The sequence below is a fragment of the Phocoena sinus genome, chromosome 21 (genome assembly GCF_008692025.1).
Source record: "Phocoena sinus isolate mPhoSin1 chromosome 21, mPhoSin1.pri, whole genome shotgun sequence".
In the NCBI taxonomy this organism is placed as follows: Eukaryota; Metazoa; Chordata; class Mammalia; order Artiodactyla; family Phocoenidae; genus Phocoena; species Phocoena sinus.
Genome location: NC_045783.1, coordinates 17,322,161 through 17,341,909, shown reverse-complemented (window position 1 = coordinate 17,341,909; position 19,749 = coordinate 17,322,161). Strand labels below are relative to the sequence as shown.

General features: G+C 39.1%; 2 protein-coding genes across 33 annotated transcripts in view; one reads left to right on the top strand and one right to left on the bottom strand.

Moving 5' to 3' along the window:
• Positions 1-8,351, bottom strand: part of FGL1 (fibrinogen like 1) — a 57,353-nt gene extending 49,002 nt beyond the window's left edge. Inside the window, exon 1 of the mRNA XM_032618136.1 lies at positions 8,025-8,351. The gene's annotated coding sequence lies outside the window, so the exon portion shown is untranslated. The remainder of the gene's footprint in view (positions 1-8,024) is intronic.
• Positions 8,352-8,660: 309 nt separating this feature from the next.
• Positions 8,661-19,749, top strand: part of PCM1 (pericentriolar material 1) — an 89,885-nt gene continuing 78,796 nt past the window's right edge. For 26 of the 32 annotated variants that reach the window (XM_032618268.1, XM_032618263.1, XM_032618267.1 and 23 more), the window contains exons 1-2: positions 8,671-8,999; positions 10,584-10,651. The gene's annotated coding sequence lies outside the window, so the exon portion shown is untranslated. Of the gene's footprint in view, positions 9,000-10,583; positions 10,652-19,749 lie in introns of all 32 variants that reach the window. The other 6 variants (XM_032618266.1, XM_032618258.1, XM_032618265.1 and 3 more) reach the window with 1 other exon arrangement.

Sequence of the window (19,749 nt, the reverse complement as noted above, 5' to 3'; positions counted from 1 at the left end):
ACCTCCTCTTGGATCAATCTACTTCCAGTTTCCTTCCCATGGTGACTATCTCCTACACAGTTAAAAAAAAAAGTTATCTGTATAAAAACAAATGTGATCACATCACTCCTCTGTTTAATAAGGCTCAAGTGGCCCTCCAAAATCAATAAGATAAAATCCAATTTCTTTTCTGTGGTGATCTAACCTTGGTGTCAGTATCCAGTGGTCGTCAAGTAGTCCCCACGGTTAAAGCCACTGTGACTCAGCCAAAGTGGTGTACTGTGAGTGCTTTGAAACCTCTGCTAAAATGTGATGCAGGAATGGATCCTGAAAACTTGGAGGCCTAAGTCAGCATCAGCACAGAGCCTCCTTTGTAAGTATAATAAATGTAAACATCTATATATCACTTACTGTGAGCCAGTACTCTCTGAACATTTTCTGTGTATTAATTCATTTAATCCTCATAACAGCCCTTTGAGATATGCATTCTTATTTTTACTCCCATTTTGTCAGTGAGACAACAGAGACATAAAAAGAGCAAGTAACTTACTGAAGGTCACATATGCCAGGGTTTGACTTGAAATAGTCTGGTCTCAGAAGCATGTTCTCATCCACTTGCTGTAGTGCTTTACTAGCTTTACACGAAGGTAGTGGGGTCGCTCAGCCTTAGAACATCACTACAGCCTGTGTGGGGATCTGTGCTAATCAGAGGCAAAAAGCCTGAGTCAGTGAAAGCTCAGGGCAACCTAAACCTGGAGCAAAACATTATAAGGAGAATCCTTGTCTCCACATCTTCCCAATGCCCCACACTCCATGAAAAGCTTCTAAGAGACCGGAAGTGGAATCACTGCTGCAGGGGATAATGATGGCCTCAGATCATATGGGAATGTTTTCAAAAGTGATAAGATGAGGGCAGTGGGACAAAGGACAAAAAGTGGGACCCATCTTGAAAATTAGGCAGTCTACCCTTCTCTCTCCACTATGTGTTTGGACTAAAGACTGGCTCCTGGGCTTCCCTGGTGGCGCAGTGGTTGGGATTCCGCCTGCCGATGCAGGGGACGTGGGTTCGTGCCCCGGTCCCGGGAAGATCCCACATGCCGCGGAGTGGCTGGGCCCGTGAGCCATGGCCGCTGAGCCTGCGCGTCCGGAGCCTGTGCTCCGCAACGGGAGAGGCCACAACAGTGAGAGGCTCGCGTACCGGAAAAAAAAAAAAAGACTGGCTCCTAAGAACTGAGTTAAGCATCCCCCATTCCATTCTTGAATATTAAGGGAGGGGATGTCAGGGAAATGGAGGGAAATGTTTCTTGTTACAATATCTGCTAATCAGGATAGTTAAGAGTCATATGCAATTAATCTTAGCATTCAGAGAAGACATCACTTTCTTAGAACTTCATGCTGAGGAAATGGGTCACACTAACTCATGTAGCAGGGGAAGAACATTGTTTATCTTAATAGTAGGTCTAGCTGGGACAGGCTAGAAGCAAGACCAAGGGAAAAACACTGTTCTGGTAACAAATAATTAATGAGGAATTTGGAGTTTCCACGGATAACCCAAGAGGAAGAGGGTGAAAAGGCAGAGTGAGTGAGATAAGAATGGGCAGCAGAATGTGAAGAATCCATCAAGACGACAGAAAGTTGGCAAGAGGCAGCCAGTGAGAAATTCCAGGCTACTGCCAAAGATCTTTAAACAACAGGGGTGTCGAATATTCACTTTTAAGTTGTTTGCTGCAGCACGAAGTCCTCTTTCTCCTCACCCCCTTGCACTGCTAACACCAAATCCTCAGTGAAAAGCTACCACAGAGAGGTGCCTTGTGTTCATGGTATTTTGAGAAAATAAAGGGTAAGAGGCCATGTTCTGCCTTGGGAATGATGTGGGATGAAGAAAAAGAACAGCCCAAAGAGGCTAGACTTGAGAGAAATCAAGAAATCAGCAAAAGCAAAAAATAACAGAAAAACATTAGCTCCAAGGATCCTAGAAGATGTTGGCAAATGAGATCAGATTTCCTGCTGTCCTCGCGAGGGAGATGTGGTTATCCCAACAACTTCGGGGGCTTGGGAATATTCAGGTAGCTGATATTTGAACTATGTAAGTAAAGTGGGTATATTTCTTATGCCACAAACTTACACGTGAAAGATAAATGTGACTCTTGTTTTCCTAATTGGATTTCAAGACTATATTCTCTGGGCTTGAAGAAACCTAATCTCTCTTGCACTGACTGCCGGGGCTTGTGGTAGGTGAGGTCTGCGCTGTGCCATGAGAACCCCCTATTCCTGCCACAGATACTGGCCTCTCTTAGTTCTCCTCAGTCAGCAGTCCACACAGGCTGCTGCTAAACCTTCCTCCTCTTCCTTTTCAGAGATGCAAGGGAAAGCATCAAATTCTTTTGATTTCCCATCAAGTCTTCCTTTTTTCACAAATTGTAAGGCGTGGAAACTGCTCTGGTTTTAGTCTTTTTTTCTCATGTCTGAAATTTTTATCTTTTGTTGCTGGTATGACTGCCTGGGATCATCCTTCATGGAGGCAATGCGTGCCTATAACTAGTCTGAATGGGGGAAAAGAAAATATATCAGAAATGGAACAAGCTAATACCTACAAATATTGTTCAGTTGCATTTACTTGATATTCTCCCTTTCTTAATTAGTTCAAAAGATTCCTTGTATAATGACCATCCTGCAAAGTAGTAAAACTGCATTTTTTTCCCTTGTTAATTTCTCCCTTGATCTATCATTAATTATCTAAAAACTTTAAATGTTCAGTACTCTCTTAGGGGTCAGCACACTATGGCCCCTGGGTTAAACTGGGCCCACTGCCTATTTTAATATTTTTAAATGGTTGAAAAAAATTAGAAGAGGATTAATATTTTGTGATGTGAAAATTATATAAAATTTAAATTTCAGCGTCCAAAAACAATGTTATATTGGAACACAGCCATGCTCATTCATTACCTGGCTGCTTGTACTCTACAATCATTGAGTAGTGGGACCATATGGGCCACAGTACCTAAAATATTTAATATCTGGCCTTTTACAGGAAACGTTTATCAACCCCTGCTCTACACCATTCTGCTGCACCTATTGTCAGGGTTTTATTTTTTTCCTTCTCTAGATTAGATTGTCTATCCATTCAATATCCCCCAGTTTTTAACTCTGGACATTTAGTCCTCTTTTGGTAAAGAAAGAACATTCTAACCTCTTTTACCTGGTTAATTTGAGTTCACACATGTTTTGCCAGTTCTCCCTGACCTTAGAATCTTTCTTATGGAAGGAGAAATGCAGTGTGGGAAGCCTTTTTATGGTAAAAGGGCAAAAATCATAGCATATACAGCTGTACCTCACTATATAATGCAGTGAATTTAATATGGCTCAATGTAACGCCAATCATGTTGGATAGTCCTTCATTAGCCCACCCTTATTTTCATGCATATACCAAATCTAGACCTGCAGATCTCCTTATTTATGTGAGAAAAGACCCTTTTCTGACCCAGAGTTCATCTTTTGTAGTTACTCCAGATTACTCCTTTAGAACCATGGCAACTGTTCTTATTTCATATAATTTTAGTTTCAATAACAGGGTTTTGAAAGTAAAAGCTGAAAATTACTTTTCATACCTTTCTAATATTTCTCATATGAATTACAGAACAAAATCCCTATCAGTCTATATTTCTGTAATTTTGGAACCTTCCCACCTAATTACCTGATTTCTCTAATTATTAACAACCTACATCTAGTTATATTTAAGACTTTCTATTGTAGGGGTGGTGGGAAGCTAGGAGAAAAGATATAGATTATTTTCTTTCCAGTTTTTTATTGTTACTCAGGACACCTTTTTTAAAACCCTTCAACTTGATTTTTTCCTGGGAAGCAAGCATTGCACATAGGACTGCACTACTGCAGCTCTGATCAGGTTTACAATGAATAGAGAAGGTGGGGTAAAAACACACAGACCCCCAAGAATATACACAAGGAAAATATAGGAAGTGTATAGTAATTACAACTCTAGAGTTGGAAAGCCATGTAAAAACTGATGACCTGCAGACAAAAATAGAGACACAGATATAGAGAACAAACCTATGGACACCAAGGGGGGAAAGTGGTGGTGGGGGGCGGTGGTGCTGGGATGAACTGGGATTGACATGTACACACTAATATGTATAAAATGGATAACTAATAGGAACCTGCTGTATAAAAAAATAAACAAAATTAAATAAAAAAAAATGACTGATGACCTGCAAATATGTATGGAATTGTCAGAATCACAAGGGTTACATTTATTGAAAGAGTGATTTTTGAATGAAAAGGACCATAAATTGGTTATGAAGGAAAGAGCAGTTCAGACTGGTGTAAACATTAATATTGTATGCTGAGAGCAGCAATTAGGTATTTTGGAATCTAGTAATAAAGAGTCTGAACTAGGCAGTAATGAGAGATGTCGTAGTAATTAGATATGGGGGAAACGGAAGAAGGTAAGAAGAGCCTTGAAACATTACTTATGCATGAGGATTTGATATAACTAGTTGATATAATTACCTAGTAATTAATTGATTTAATTATTTATATATTCAGGTTTTTGAGCAAAAGAGGTACATAAGTGAAATCATAATTAACACGGTTTTCTCAATGCAAAGACTAGACAGTGTTTCTCAACTGGGAGTGATTCTGCCCTTAAGCCACACGGCCCACCGCACCCTGACTCCGGGGTTATTGGGCAATGTCAAGGGACAGTTTTGCTTGTCATCACCGGGGAGGCAGCGGGCTACAGGCTGCAAGAGGCCAGGGCTCCTGCAGCACACAGCACAGCCCCCATCACAAAGAATCATCCAGCCCCACAGGTCAACCACGTCAAGATTGACAAACTCTGGGCCAAATTAAGGCAGAGCAGTGAAGTGCTCAAATTTAACCGAAAGGTATAAGAACTAGGCCAGAGGTCTCCAACTAGTTCCCTGGGTGACATGATCAATCTCTTTGTTCATCAAGTTACCCACAAGCTAAGATAAAGCATAAAGATAAAATCAGTTATATTCATTTGTAGGATTATTCAAAAATTAATTTTACATTCTGCTCTTAACAGACTGTGTTTCTACCCAGGATGAATTGCAGAAACATAATGAGGAATCAAAAAGCACATCAAGCAAGAATATAATCAGTATGATACCATTTATATGAAGTACGAAAACAAAGCAAGACTAAAAAAATACTACTTAGGGATATATACATATAGTTACACAAGGAAAATGAAGGAATTATAACACTGATATCATTCAAGATAGTATTTATGACTGCAAAGAAGGGGAATGAGTTTGGTGGAAAGCAGAGGGGTCCTTAAATATACTGATTATATTCTAGGTTTTAGGTTAGGAAGTGGATTCTTGAGTGTTTCTTTTCTTATTGTACTTTATAATTTACATAAATGTCATACATTTTCTTGAGTGTATCAAAAATCACATAATAAAAACAATCTTAAATTCAGTTATAATAGTATAGTGGTCACTGAAGGTTTTACCTTTAAGTTATCTCGCCACCTACAGGTTAAAACTAGGTACTGCAGAAAACCGTCTTCAAAGACCAAATTAATGAACATCAAAATAAATGAACTCTACAAGGCATCTGGGATATAAAGAAGCATAAAAGGCAGGGTTTCTGCTCTAGCCATGGTTAAAATCTATCTGTGTATAAAGAATGTACAGAACTCATTAAAGAGCTAAATAATATATCACAAAATGTTAAATTTTAATAGCCCTCTGGTCGATGTCATACTAAATATCAAATAACAGAAACAAATATTTTACACAGCAATGACAGCTTATTTAATTTACCATCAGATTCCAACTCCTCGACTTGATTCATTCTGCTATCACCTTAGGCCAGGCCTTAATTACTTCATGCCAGTTACCACCTGTTCTCTGTCTTTCCCTTCTCCTCTGCTCTCCCTAGTCTGTTCTAAACATTGCCACTAGATTAAGTCTTAAAACAACTACTTCCTTATATCATTGCCTCTTCCAAACCCTCAACTAGTTTCACATTATCTGTTGAACAAAGCCGAAACATTTTAGATCAACATTTAACATTTTTTACAGTTTGGCCCCAACCTGTTCATGGATCTCGCTTTCTTCTCCTGCTTCCCCATCTCCACATGAATCCTCTACTTGACCCAGTCTGTTTTCTGCATTATTCATTGCTTATTCTGGATGTATTATCTGTGTTACAGGTGTGCTCCTTTCCTTTGAACATCATTCTTCCATTTCAGCCTCCTCACCCACCTTTAATACATGTGTTTAAGTTTTACTTAAATGTGGAAAACTGAGATGTAGTTTCAACCTATATCTCTTAAAGGCTACTTATGTTCCCCATTTACATTTCCACCAGACTGTTGCCCCTAATTTCATCCTACATAGAAATCCTGGAGCTATCACCATCTTTGAGACAATATAATACAATATACTTAATATAATGTACTCTTTCTCTGCATTCCTAAAGCACTTATTGTATTGTTTATTTGCCATATTCATACACTACTGATGCTAAACTGGTTCATTTGCATAGTTTGTTTTTCTAAATTAGATGTGAAGGTTTTAGAAATCCAGGATAATTTCATCATTTGGGGGGTCCTCTGTCCCCTGCTAAGATCAATAATGCCCATATTTAGTTTGAGGACCCCATTTTAATGTAAAAATTTCTCAGACTTCTCCCACCACCTAACAGACCAATAATAGCACTGGCATCTTTTAGGGTTCACAAATTAAAAGAACATATGATTTCAGTAGTGCTTTTGAATCCATCTGTATTGTTTCAATGACAATAGCTTCTACATATTTAAAAATAATAATATATATGTATAAAACAAAACGGTGATGATGGTGATGATTATGGCTTACCATGTGCCAGTATTTTTTCCCATGCATTTTCTTTTTTTTTTTTTGGTACACGGGCCTCTCACTGTTGTGGCCTCTCCCGTTGCGAAGCATAGGCTCTGGACGCGCAGGCTCAGCGACCATGGCTCACGGGCCCAGCCGCTCCGCGGCATGTGGGATCCTCCCGGACCAGGGCACGAACCCGTGTCCCCTGCATTGGCAGGCGGACTCTCAACCACTGCGCCACCAGGGAAGCCCTCCCATGCATTTTCTTAATCAAAAAATTCCTTCAAGGAGTCAGTAGACCTCAGTTTACACCTGGGCTCTCCTACTTGGAGCTGTCAGAACTTTGGCAATTTATTTAACCTCTCATTAGTAAAATGGAACTGCTGTAGAACCAGTATCTTCAGGATAGTTGTGAAAATTCAGAAAACCGCAAGAGATGAAATGCTTAATCCTGTGCCTAATACAGAATAAACACTACTTTAAAAAAAAAGATCTAAGGTAGGCAATATTATTAGCTCCTCCCCCTCATTTCATAGGTGGGGCAACTGAGGCTCAGAAAGGTCAAGTAACTTGCCCAAGATCTTAGAGCTAGTGTGCAGTGGAATTACAATGAGGCCAAGGGCACACTGGACTACAGTAAACACCTAATCCATTAGCTGCTCGGTGCTGGGAGTTCCCACAGCACTTTGTTTTCTTATAAAACAGAGTTTATTTACATCACACCCTATTTCTTCATCATTTATTACAATATGAGCTCTTAATGGGCAGGGACTATGTTTTTGTTACCTAAGTAATCAGCACTGTTAGACGCACAGAAAAGTACTTAAAAAATGCAGGACAAAGGGTCAAAGATCACTGCACTGAAGCTGAACCTGGATTCAGTTGCAAATTACAGTAGCACGAAGGGCTTGATTTACCTGAGTCATGTATTGAGATGCAGTTCTATTAATTGGTTTTGTGAACAAATTCCATTGGTAACTGAGAACAATTTGCTGTTGGAACTTAGATACCCATTCTTCATTCCTCCTACCCTTATTTTGCTTAAAACAAAGTTATCCCACAATTACAAACTGTCGAAAAATAAAGAAAAACTGACCAGTGTTTAAAACTTTCAGGTAGCCACACTGAAGACCTTAATTGTCACCGTGTTCTGGGGGTTTGTTTTAAGAGAGAACCTGTTTATATACTAACCTTAACAGGGCTGCTGCTGAGAAAAGAGAGTAAATAAAAAGGGACTTCAGAGACTATAGTTTTAGAGAACATTTTTCGATGTTAAATTTTGATTTAAATCATCTGGTTCTTCTACGGAAACTAGGGCGTTAATCCAAGGTGGAGTTAATTACTAACACTGATGATTCTCCCACTGACCAGCTGTACGACGTTTGGCCAATTAACTCGCGTGGGTTTATCTCCTCACGTGTAAAATTAAGCCCAGATTGTAAAGGTCCTTTTGCTTCCACCCCTTCGTGACCGGGATGCGGGTAGAAAGCGACCGCAGTCCGCGGCCTTTTCTCCTCCTTCCGGCACTCTCCGGAGCTGGCACCACCCGCCACCCACAGAAAACCAGAACCCGCCTCCACTCTTTTTCCAGCTGCCCAAGAGGGCTCCATCCGCTTCCGCACAGGCCTCGACCTCCTCGCTGGAGGAGCCGGAAGCGCACAGCATGCTGGGATTTGTAGTCATTTCCCTCGTGGCGAACGTGCGGGCGCGTATAACCCGAGAGCGAGTTGGCATTCTGGGATATGTAGTTCCTGGTGGTTCGTTTGTGTAATCGGCAGCCGGCTCCGGACTCAGAGGTAACACCGCAGACTCCCGCCGGTCACATGACTCCAGTCTAGAGCGCTGATCGCACTGCGGCTCCCGCCCAGGCGAATTTCGCCCCCGCGCGGCCGTTGCCGAGGAGACGGCGCATGTCTCCCGGCGCGTTGCCCCCTCTGCAGTCCCCCCGCCCCTCTTCTCCCACCACAATGAGAGCCTAAGATGGCGGTGGCTGCGACGGTTGGAGCCGAGTAGGTGATGTAGAAAAGGCGGCCATTGGGCCCTAAGCAGCCAGGAAACTTGGGGACTCTCCCTGCTGTGGTCTCTAAGGGAGGCCCGCCGCCGGTGGCGGTTCGTGGGGGCTGGCCGCTACTCCGCCCTTGGCGGGAGCGGCTGCTTCGTTTACAGGTAATGCCTGAGCGTCCCCAGCCCTTGGCAACCGAGGGCAGCGCGGCGTAGGGGCGGGAGAGCAACGGCCCTGGGACGCTTGACTCCGTAGGGCCTGGTCTCGGGCCCACGCCTCTGTCTGGGCTCCTGGGGTTTTTTTGCTGCTTGCTTCCCGTCCCCTGGCCAGGCATTCCGCCCCCTACCCCGGACCGACCGACGCGATATCGGGGTGAGCCTCAAGGGACGCATCTTGGCGACCACAGAACCCCCCTTCTTGCCTCCCCGCCCCTCTCTCTTTTTGGCCCTGGGGAGGAGGCCGCCCTGGGACTCGGGAGCTCCAGGAATGTCCCTTGCTAGTGGAGGAAGCGGGGGGGGGGTGCGGGTTACGGTTTGGTTGCCAGGGGCAGGGGGTCTAGTTTTCCATAGTAAGGGGCCTTAGTGGCCGTAGTCTTCGTCACTGCGCCTCTCCCACCCTACCCCCCAAATTCTTTTCTGGTGGGGCTCTCGAGGTCCAGAATTTGGGGTGGAGAAGGGCCGGTGAGGAGCGACGCGACTTCGGGGTTGGGCTGTGAGCAGCGGGACTTCAGCTGTCTTGGGTGTTCTTAGAGCGGAAGGGCCGCGGGAGGCGTTCCTGGCTTTGGGGTTTCTACTTGCGAGGGGAATGTTCATTTCAGAGCTCTTCCTTCGCCTCTGCCGTTGCGCCCCTTCGCCATCCCTTACTGCTGGTCCAGTTTGGATGGGCCCAGGGTGGGGATAAACTAAATGCCAAATGGGATTCGGGGAACATCGCTTGCTTTGCAGAAACGCGGGTTTGGGGGTTACGTAGTAGGCCCCGCTAGGGAGGCGGGTCGCCCAAACTTTTCATCCCGCGGCTCACTCCTCAAGAGCTCGCCCTATCTGAAAAAAGAAAAAAGTTTTTTTGACCGATTGGAGATCTGTGTCGTTTGCTCTACGGGTGACGGATCGTGTCTTGGCGCTGGAAGAAGCGGGCTTTCTGGGCGCCCCTTTCACCCCCGCCCCATCGCTGCTTTCCAGACTCCGCCTTCTGGTATTCTCTGGTTACTGGAGTGGGTGTTGTCAAGCTTCGGTGCACCTGCTCCTTTCTTTCCCTATCACCTTCCCAGTTAGAGCCACTGGGAACCATTATAATTCTATTTGGACTGAAAGTAAACTTTGTGTTTATGTAGTTACAGGGTTATTTTTTAATGAAGTAGCCAGCTTTTAAATAAAGAAACATTTTCCTCATCAGCGGGTCTGCAAAGTTCTGGAAGTTTTGAGTGACAGGAAGTTAATGACTTGATCAATCTGAAGAGTAAACTTGGGCATGGATTTTTTACATGATGATTACATTATATTCCAGAGTAGGTATTAAGGTATCACACTGTTGTTTGGTAGGATCTTACAAGGTTGGAGGATTTAAACCTGTGTACCACATTGTTTTCCTAAAAGATGAAAGTAAGGTGATTTTAAAATAGTGATAAATTGGATTTTTCCTTTTCTGTTGATTTCCTGAACATACTTTAGGTTATATAGTCAGTATTTGTTATTCTGAACTTCATAGTGTAATTTACTGAAGTGATTTTTTTTTTTTTAAATCATAAACAGACAACAGTTTTGAAGTGTGAAACAGGAAAGGAGCCGTTTCTGAGCTGCAAAAACTAGTTTCTAAACAGGTAACTTGACATCATTATATATGTTATTGGCCTTTGTTTTATAGTTGAAGAAGACCTTAAGATGCAGACTGTTATAAAATACCAGTGCGTGTGGTAAACAAACGATCTAGGTTTGTTGCCCTGTTTGCTGTGCTTTTGGCATGCCACTTTGGTCTGCCTTCATACTTTTGTTTGAAAAGAGTCATGTCATTCCTAATTATTAAATACTAGAATAGTTTATGCAATACCTTTTTAAATGTCTTTGTCTTCGCAGAATTTCTTCTTCAGCCCATTTCAGTTTGAATGTGTCCTGTAACAACTATTTGGATAGCCTCTTCTTCTGAATTCATTTACTCTTAAGTCATCTTGTACAACTTTTCTATTAATTGGCTGTTTTTATTCACAAACCTCTACTTTTTGAGCTTATTATATATACTATTGATTGAAGTTTTTTTTTTTTTAGCTGTCTAAAATTACTTTAAACATTAGTTTGTATGCACAGTGCATTGTCAAATGCTGGTTGTGTAAAGATATTCTCTGACCAGCAGAAAAAAGTCAATGTAAGTTTATTGAGGGAAAGTTAAGTAATTGTTTGCCAAGGACCATTCAGAAATTACATGACCAAAGGGTGAGGATTAGAAGAAATTTTTGTTAGAAGCATTTCAGCAATAATTACTCTTTTAAAAAAAATCTCAGAAAATTTAATTCTATTGTTAAAATTTTAAGGCAGACCATTTTTAAAATATGTTTACTATATCCTTGCTTTCCAGGAAAGCAGACAAATCTTCAGCTCCCTTATGAAATAGGCTATCATGAGAAAATATAGATTGGCCATTGATTTATATCTTAATTATAATTCTTGGTATTTTTTTCTTTTAATTGAAAGAGTATAACAATAAAACAAGAAAAGTGGAACTCGGGAAAAGTCAAATGTGAGTTTGTGGATTAGAGTTCTTAACACTGGAGTGTGTAATAGGCATTTGGTAAAATAAAAACAGTTATAATATCAGTCATAAAATAATTTTCCTTTTAACACATTAGAGAAGATGGATAAAATAGAATAAAAATATAGGGCTCTTGAGTTAAACTCATTTTAAAAGACCTTCGTTTTCTCAGTAGGAGATTTGGCCATTTGTTTGTAAAGGAGGCAAATGTATGTGAGATTTGGAAAAAATAGCAAGTGTTTGGAATAATCACACTAGGGAATTTATTAAGAAGCCAGAAGGGGTACATAGCAGTACATTCATCTTACAAATTTAATTCAGTGCCTACAATGTGTGACTTAATGGCTGTAAAGTACTAGAGATGTGGCAGTGAGCAAAACAGATAAAGTTCCTTACCTCAGTGAGTAAACCTACATTTTGCAAGTGTGAGTGTGTAGTATGGTATAATATACCTTAATAGTGGACACAGTCATTGCCATTTTATAACTATTTGACTGACCTTACCTTTGAGTTAGAGAGTAGAAGCAAAGAGATTAGGTAATGAGGTTTATCCAGAATTGAATTCATAAAATGGGCAAATAGTTGAGTAGGCCAAGGATGCTAGCAAGTCATTTTTGGAATGGCTTACTTGGGTTTGTATTTGGGGTTGAGTAAGAAAGTGAGGGTTTAATGGATTCCTGGAAAGAGAAATGATCAAGGGGCTGGAAGTATTCAGCAGGGCCATGAGCAAGTGAGAGAAGTAGAATGCAAGGTCTTAGGTTCAGAAAGAGGGATTTCAGAAGTTCAGGATCTTGAACAAATTATCTCTTCAGAGTAGAAATAGTATTGGAATAGAGAAGATGAGATGGATGTTGGAACTTAGGTCAGAGTTTAGAAAAATGGTTACAGATGTTCAGGTCATGAAAGCAGAGAATGAGGTGCAGAGTGAAACCATGAACCTGTTGTTACCAAGAAAAGTGTAAGGCTGTCTTGGGATGGACAGCAGGAAATGGTACCCAAGATAGGGAGAGATGGATTTTTGGTGGTTAATTTGTTCGAAAGAGGAAGGTTAAGCATTGTTAAATAAGAATGGTCTGCAATTGGTATCCTTCCCCCCCGTGAATCTGAAAGACTAGGAAGAGTAGCATCTTCTTTTAGAAAGGATTTCTAAGGAAATAGTGCTTTTAGAGTGACTTGGGATTTTATTGAATCCAAAGAAGTAGGAGGAATATTTGGGAACAGTTGGAGGATGTATAGGGAGTTTGTATGTAATGGTCCAGTGGAAAGGGATCATAGGAAGAGCTCTTATCAGTAATGAGTATGGGATGGAGTGGCAGTGAAGATTGGGATTGGTTATAGCAGGGCATATAGATGTACCCAGGGAGTTATATGTAATCAGTGATAAGGAAGTGACAGATTTGAATATAAATTGCAGAGAGGGAGAGGTTTTAGCAAGCAGAATTTAATTGACCTCAGGGGCTCTCATTTGCTTTTGTAGAGAGCAAGGATATATTAAATTTTCTTGGTGTGGAAATGCTCTACAGAGCAACTGTACCATAAGATAGACCCAGTGCAATACTTGGTACATAGGTCTAATCAAATTTTTGTTAATTCGAATTGTGTGTTATATATTGTAGTCTATTGTTGCAGTCTATTCATTCTCCTCCCCCCAATACCTTAAGAGTTTTTATTTTTTTTTAATTTAAAGAGGGTAATTATAGAAAGATATCTTAAGTTCTAGAAAATTATTGAAATTTTTAGGAAGTGTCAAATTGAAAGAACCAAGGAAAAGATCTATATGGTTTTTAGGTACAGAGAAGAAATTGAGAAATTCCTCAAATGAAACTAAACAATCACATAATGCCAGAAACTTAGGCATTTTCTTCTCAGTTTCTGTTAAAAGTGCTTAGTATGCTTGTGCACTGTATTAAGACTTTCAAAACAGTATACTGGGTATTTCCTTTATATAATTAGTAAAAGAAATACTCCAGATAATGCAGCCTTTAGAAAACTTGTGCAGATAACATGAAGTACCAGCTTTGGTTATTTTGTGACTCTAAGTAAATATTTAGAAAAAAACTTATAGTTTCTACATTATTTTATTTGGATGAGTATTTCTAAAACCTTGATTTACAGCTGTCAGGTGAGAAGTAAGGTATTTCCGAAGACAGTTATGAGTAATTTAATACTATTTGAGAAATAATATCTGAATTTTAAAGATTTTAGGAAAAATAATCTTTTTTCTTTTCTTGATTAATTTCTTCTTTACTTTGTATTTTTATTTCAAAGGTAACTTAAGTCAACCATTGGTATTTTCATGGTAATTAATACTGTGATATTCTACTTAGATATATAATACTTCTCTATAGTAAGAATCCTACAACAGGATTTTCTTCAGAAGGATCAGTCACTGAAAGTAGCTTATAAATTGCCATGGTATTTTTGCATTTCATATCCTTATAAGATAGGGGAACTAAATAAGGCTGTCAAAAATAGCAAAATGAAGCCTATAAATAATAGTTTCAGCTTAGTTTAATAGGTCATAGGATGCATAGAAGTGCTTGTTTGAAGTAGAAGAATTTTACTCTTAGCCCCATTCAGCTTCACATTACCATCATCCATCACTTGTACTAGTTATCTTCCAATGGCTTCAACTTTTCCAACTCATTGTCTTTCTGTTAAACCTGCCTGGCAAAATCCCAACCTTGGATGGATTCAGTGGAGTGTTTATACCAAGGCTGATGAGCACTTCTGGGGGAAAAAAATTCACACTGCAGATTAGTGATACATTAGTGATGTCAGGGAATGTTACTGCTCTCATCTGAGTCCTTAGTGCTGCCCACGTCACTCTTCCCCAGTCTCTCAGACACTGTCATGTTACCCTTGCACATTTAATGAGCAATCCTTTTTACTTCACCTCACTTAACAAACTCAGCTTCCTACCACCAAATCTGCTAACCAGCCTGTGTCCAATTGTATCCTTTCTTTTCTTTTGTTTCAGTAAAAGAGGTGTTCCTTTGCCTCTCTGAAGTTAATCATTTTTCTTACACCCTGGATCCCAGCTGCTCCTGGTTTTTCGGAGACCACACAATTTATCTCCTTTGTCATTTGCATCTTCATTATCTCCCTCTGTGAGCTCTATCCCGACAAATTTTAAACGTGCTCAAGATAGCTTCCTTTTAAGGAAACTTCTTCTTGACCATCGCCACCTGCTTTCCTTCACAGACTGATTCCTTGAAAAAATCACCTCATTACTTCCTTTATTTTTTCCCTTTCCCATCAATAAATGCATTTGTTATGGAATTGATTCTTACCAAGCTTGTCAGTAACCCCCTTGTTGCTAAATCCAAGTGTACACTTCTCACTGCTTTCCTTATATGACAGAGTAACATCTGGCATTCTTATCATACCCTCCTTCTTTATATACTTCTCCCCCTTTCTAGCACATTCTTCTGGTTTTCCTCCTGTCTTTCTGTACCTTCTTAGTGTTCTTTTCCTTTCTCTCTTAAATATCAGTGTCTTTCAAGGTTCAGTCTTCTTCTCTTACTCTTCATCTTCTCCCTGAGCCTTCTTTTCCACTTTAAGTTCTTTTATGAGTTGATGATTTGCAAATCTCTCTAGCCTAGATTTCACTTCTGAGAGATCAGTATTTGCCCACTAGACATTTAATTTGGTGGACAGTAGGCATCTCAAATATTTCTAAAACTGAACTCATCTTCTCTCAACAGAAACTTGTTTCTTTTCAAATTACTTTGAATGTATCATCCTGTACCTGGTTGTTCAAGCTAGAAATCTGGGAGTCATCCTTTAACTCCTTCCTCCCTGCCTCGTCTCCCACATCATTACAGTCACCAAGTTCTTTGATTCTGCCATAAAAATTTTTCTTGCATTGGTCCTCTTCTCTACATACCTAGTTTTTTGATTATTGGAAGTCTTTCTATACAAGTAATAGTTTATAATCATCATAAAATAATCAAAAACTATATAAATAATTATATTAATGTGTTTACAGAATAAAATTTAGAAGGTAGAGAGAGACCTGTAGTTTTAATGGTGACTTTGAGGTGGTTAGAGAGGTTGACATAAAAAAGAAATGACTTGCCTTTGTTTTCTCCCTTTTGCAGGGCGAGATAGCTACTCCCGTAGAGAAATCAGCTGAATGTTAATACACTGAGAATTGACTCACATGCAATTATTTCTTTAGCTTCATACTGATAATTTTACTTCTTTAGGAGTGTGCCTTTTAAACCATGTTTTAGAAACTTAACGTTAATAGTGTTCAAAGTCATTAGCCTATAAATAGATCCCTAGAAAAAGCTCTTCATTTTAGGGGGAATTCATCATAATAAAAAATGAGTATAAAACATCTCTGAATATAGTCTTAATAATTTATCTTAAAGTAAACTTACCTTATTACTCAACTGATAGAAAATGTAACATACTCTATTAAAAAAAGAAGAAAAAGGGATTTCCCTGGTGGTCCAGGGTGTAAGACTCTGCATTCTCAATGCAGGGGGCCTGGGTTTGATCCCTGGTCAGGGAACTAGATCCCACCTGCCACAGCTAAGAGCCCACATGCTGCAACTAAGACCCGGCACAGCCAAAATAAATAATAAAATAAATAAATATTAAAAAAGAAAATGTAACATACTCTTTTACCAAAAAAATTGGTAAGAGTTTTTCCTAAATATTTTAATAATTTTCTGTTCTAATTTCCATTTTAAGATAAATTGCTTTTAGTAATGTTAAGTATCATTATCACCTCTACTGCTTATGTATTTTTTTGAGCTCCAGTTCTTTAATATTACAGATTATATTAGTACATCTAGAAAAAGGTACTTGTAAAATGTTTCATTTAAATGAGTCATTTCCGTTCACTGGGCATACCTCTTTATGAGTATCAGTTATTTTGCAAAGTTCTTAAATATATTTCTAGTATAAAAAATGATGTAAAATATTGCTGAAAATATATAAGACAGAAAAGAGCAAAAATCACATTCTACCCCTGCAACCAAAAATTGCTTTCATGCAAGCATTTTTTAATATAGTAAAGATACTAACTATATACTTCCTGTTTCTTTCAGATTTTTTTCTCAATTTGTCATTTACTATTTATTCTCAGTATACTTGGGATTCACTTGTATATGAATCAAATCGCTTGAACATAGTCCTTTTATTTCTGCATTCCAAATAAGTAAAATCTCTATTTTTCAAGTCTGTTCTTTTTTCTTGTCTGTTATTTGATTCTTTCATCTTATTTTTCTATTTTTAATCTACTAGATAGTATATTGGTGTTATGATATAAGGCAGTCTTTTTCAATTGGGAGGGAATTAAGCTCTAATGCTCTAAGGCTTCTGTTTTTTACTGTGAATTAATTCCCCTTCTGTGTGTCTGGAATGGTGCTGGGTATGTACCATCCTTGGGAGAACTGAGAAAATAGTCACTCAAATCATTTTTCTGTGTTTGTGTTTAAGATGAAGCATCCTAGTTTAGGAAGCCTGTTAAAGCTCTAAATAAACTTTTTTCAACATTGTTAGCAAATTGTCCCAACCACTGAATAATCCAATACCACACAATTGTTGTGAAGATTAAATGATAAACGCATATAAAATATTTAGCATGGTGCTTGGCATATAGTGAACAAAATAGATGTTAGCTATAATTACTTTTTGTCATTAAATTTTTTGAATTGGGTGTATTTGAGGATTTTCTTTTTGGGCGGTACTAATGTAACCATATAGATACTTAACGTGGTTGAATATCTTGGGACTAGTTTTCTACTCTCTTGACCTCTCTTGCAACTCTTACTTTTATTTTTCAGATAATTTTATTTCCAACTACTTGTTTATTCTTCCAGATGGTTTTTAGAATCATTCTGTCAAATTCCAAGAAGAATTCCAGTGGGATTTTTCTTGGTATTTAATTAAGTTTATACATTTAGAAAAAATGGTATTATGTTTATAATATTTAGCCTTTTCATTAGGGGACATAGTTTGTTTTTCTGCTTATTCACATTTTCTGTTATGTTGTTTTATAAAATTTAATAGTGCTTCTTATATATGTTTAACTGAATCACTGCTGTACAGCAGAAATTAGCACAACATTGTAAATCAGCTGTACTTCAATTAAAAAAATAATTCTTCTTTACATAGGGCAAAACTATATTATTCCTAGATAATTTTATTTTTTTGCCACTGTTATAAGTGATATCATTTCCACCCAGTATATTTCTAACTGGTTATTTGTGATATTGTGAAGTTCTCTACGTTTTTAAAATGAATATTCTTTAAGAATACCACCTTTTCTCTTTTCAGTATTAATATTTGTTTCATCTTTTTCTATTTTGTACAAACAATTTCAAAACAATGCTAAATAACTAATATGTGTTTTGGTCTTTTATTTAAAAATTGTTTTTAAAGTTTTTTTTTTTTTGATGTGGACCATTTTTAAAGTCTTTATTGAATTTGTTACAGTGTTGCTTCTGTTTTATGTTTTGGTCCTCTGGCCAAGAGGCATGTGGGACCGTAGCTCCCCGACCAGGGATCCAGCCTGCACCCCACCCCACCACCCTGCGTTGGAAGGTGAAGTCCTAGCCACTGGACCTCCAGGGAAGCCCCGTTTTGGTCTTTTGATAGGAATATTCTTCATATCTTATTTTAAGATCATTGGCTATTGGTTTAAAATATACTTCTTTTCAACTCTTTAGAAAATTTTTGAAGTAACATATGGGGCTTCCCTGGTGGCTCAGTGGTTGGGAGTCCGCCTGCCGATGCAGGGAACACGGGTTTGTGCCCCGGTCTGGGAAGATCCCACATGCCGCGGAGCGGCTGGGCCCGTGAGCCATGGCCGCTGAGCCTGCGCGTCCGGAGCCTGTGCTCCGCAACGGGAGAGGCCACGGCAGTGAGAGGCCCGCGTACCGCAAAAAAAAATAAATAAATAAAAATAAAATAAAATAAAGTAACATATGCTCATTGAGTATAACCTTTAAAAATTTTGAATTGCTACGTTTTACACCTGAAAATTATGTGATGTTGTACGTCAACTATACCTCAATAAATTTTTTTTTAAAAAGTAATAAATGCTATTGAAATAAACAGCATAAAAATACACATACCTGTAAGGAAGTACCAATGTATTTGTACTTTTTAAGATTTTTTTCAAATTAAGTGTTGAATTTTATCACTTTTTATTTTGAGATGATAATATTTAACCTGTTTAATGTAATGTATTATTCTAATATATATCCTAGCATTCAAATCCCCATGGGATAAATCCTGCTTTGTCACGGATGGTTAAAATCCTTTTAATATTTTACTCTAGTAAGTGGGAGAAGTTAGGATCTTAGAATCAAAGCAACTTGGATTTGTATTCTTTTATGACATTTTTAGCTGAATGACCTTGACAAAATTAACTGACTTCTTTGCATGTTAATGTTAGTATTAGTAAACTGAAAAACCTATTATAATCCTGATATCTAATGGCTTACCCTGCCCCTTGAGTTACAGATAAAGTTTATCTCACTGTCTCCTCTTTCACTCAGTCCCCCTCCAGCCCAAGCAGTTCCACACCCAGTGGAAATACAAAGTCCTCCACAAGACCATGTAGAAATCTTATTTTCTCATGATCATCTATGCTTCTGAACCTTTGCTTCTACTATTGCTTCTTCCATTTCTCAGCTCTTTGACCCAGGTGTGAAATTTAGTACCTTCCTTGATTTTCACAAAATCCCCACTTTTTTTTAGTGGGGAGAATTTGTGACTTTAGTAGACTATATCAAGATCTAGGGAAAACTATGAGGTAGCAGTAATATAATTTAAAATAGGGCAGTAGGGGGACTTCCATGGTGGCACAGTGGTTAAGAATCCGCCTACCAGTGCAGGGTACATGGGTTTGATCCCTATCTGGGGAGATCCTACATGCCGTGGGGTAGCTAAGCCCATGCGCCACAACTGTTGAGCCTGCGCTCTAGAGTCTGCGAGCCACAACTGCTGAAGCCTGCATGCCACAACTACTGAAGCCTGTGCTCATAGAGCCCGTGCTCCGCAACAAGAGATGCCACCACAGTGAGAAGCCCGTGCGCCTCAACGAAGAGTAGCCCCCCGCTCGCCGCAACTAGAGAAAGCCCACAGGCAGCAACGAAGACCCAATGCAGCCAAAAATAAAATAAATAAATAAATTTAAAATAGGACAGGAGA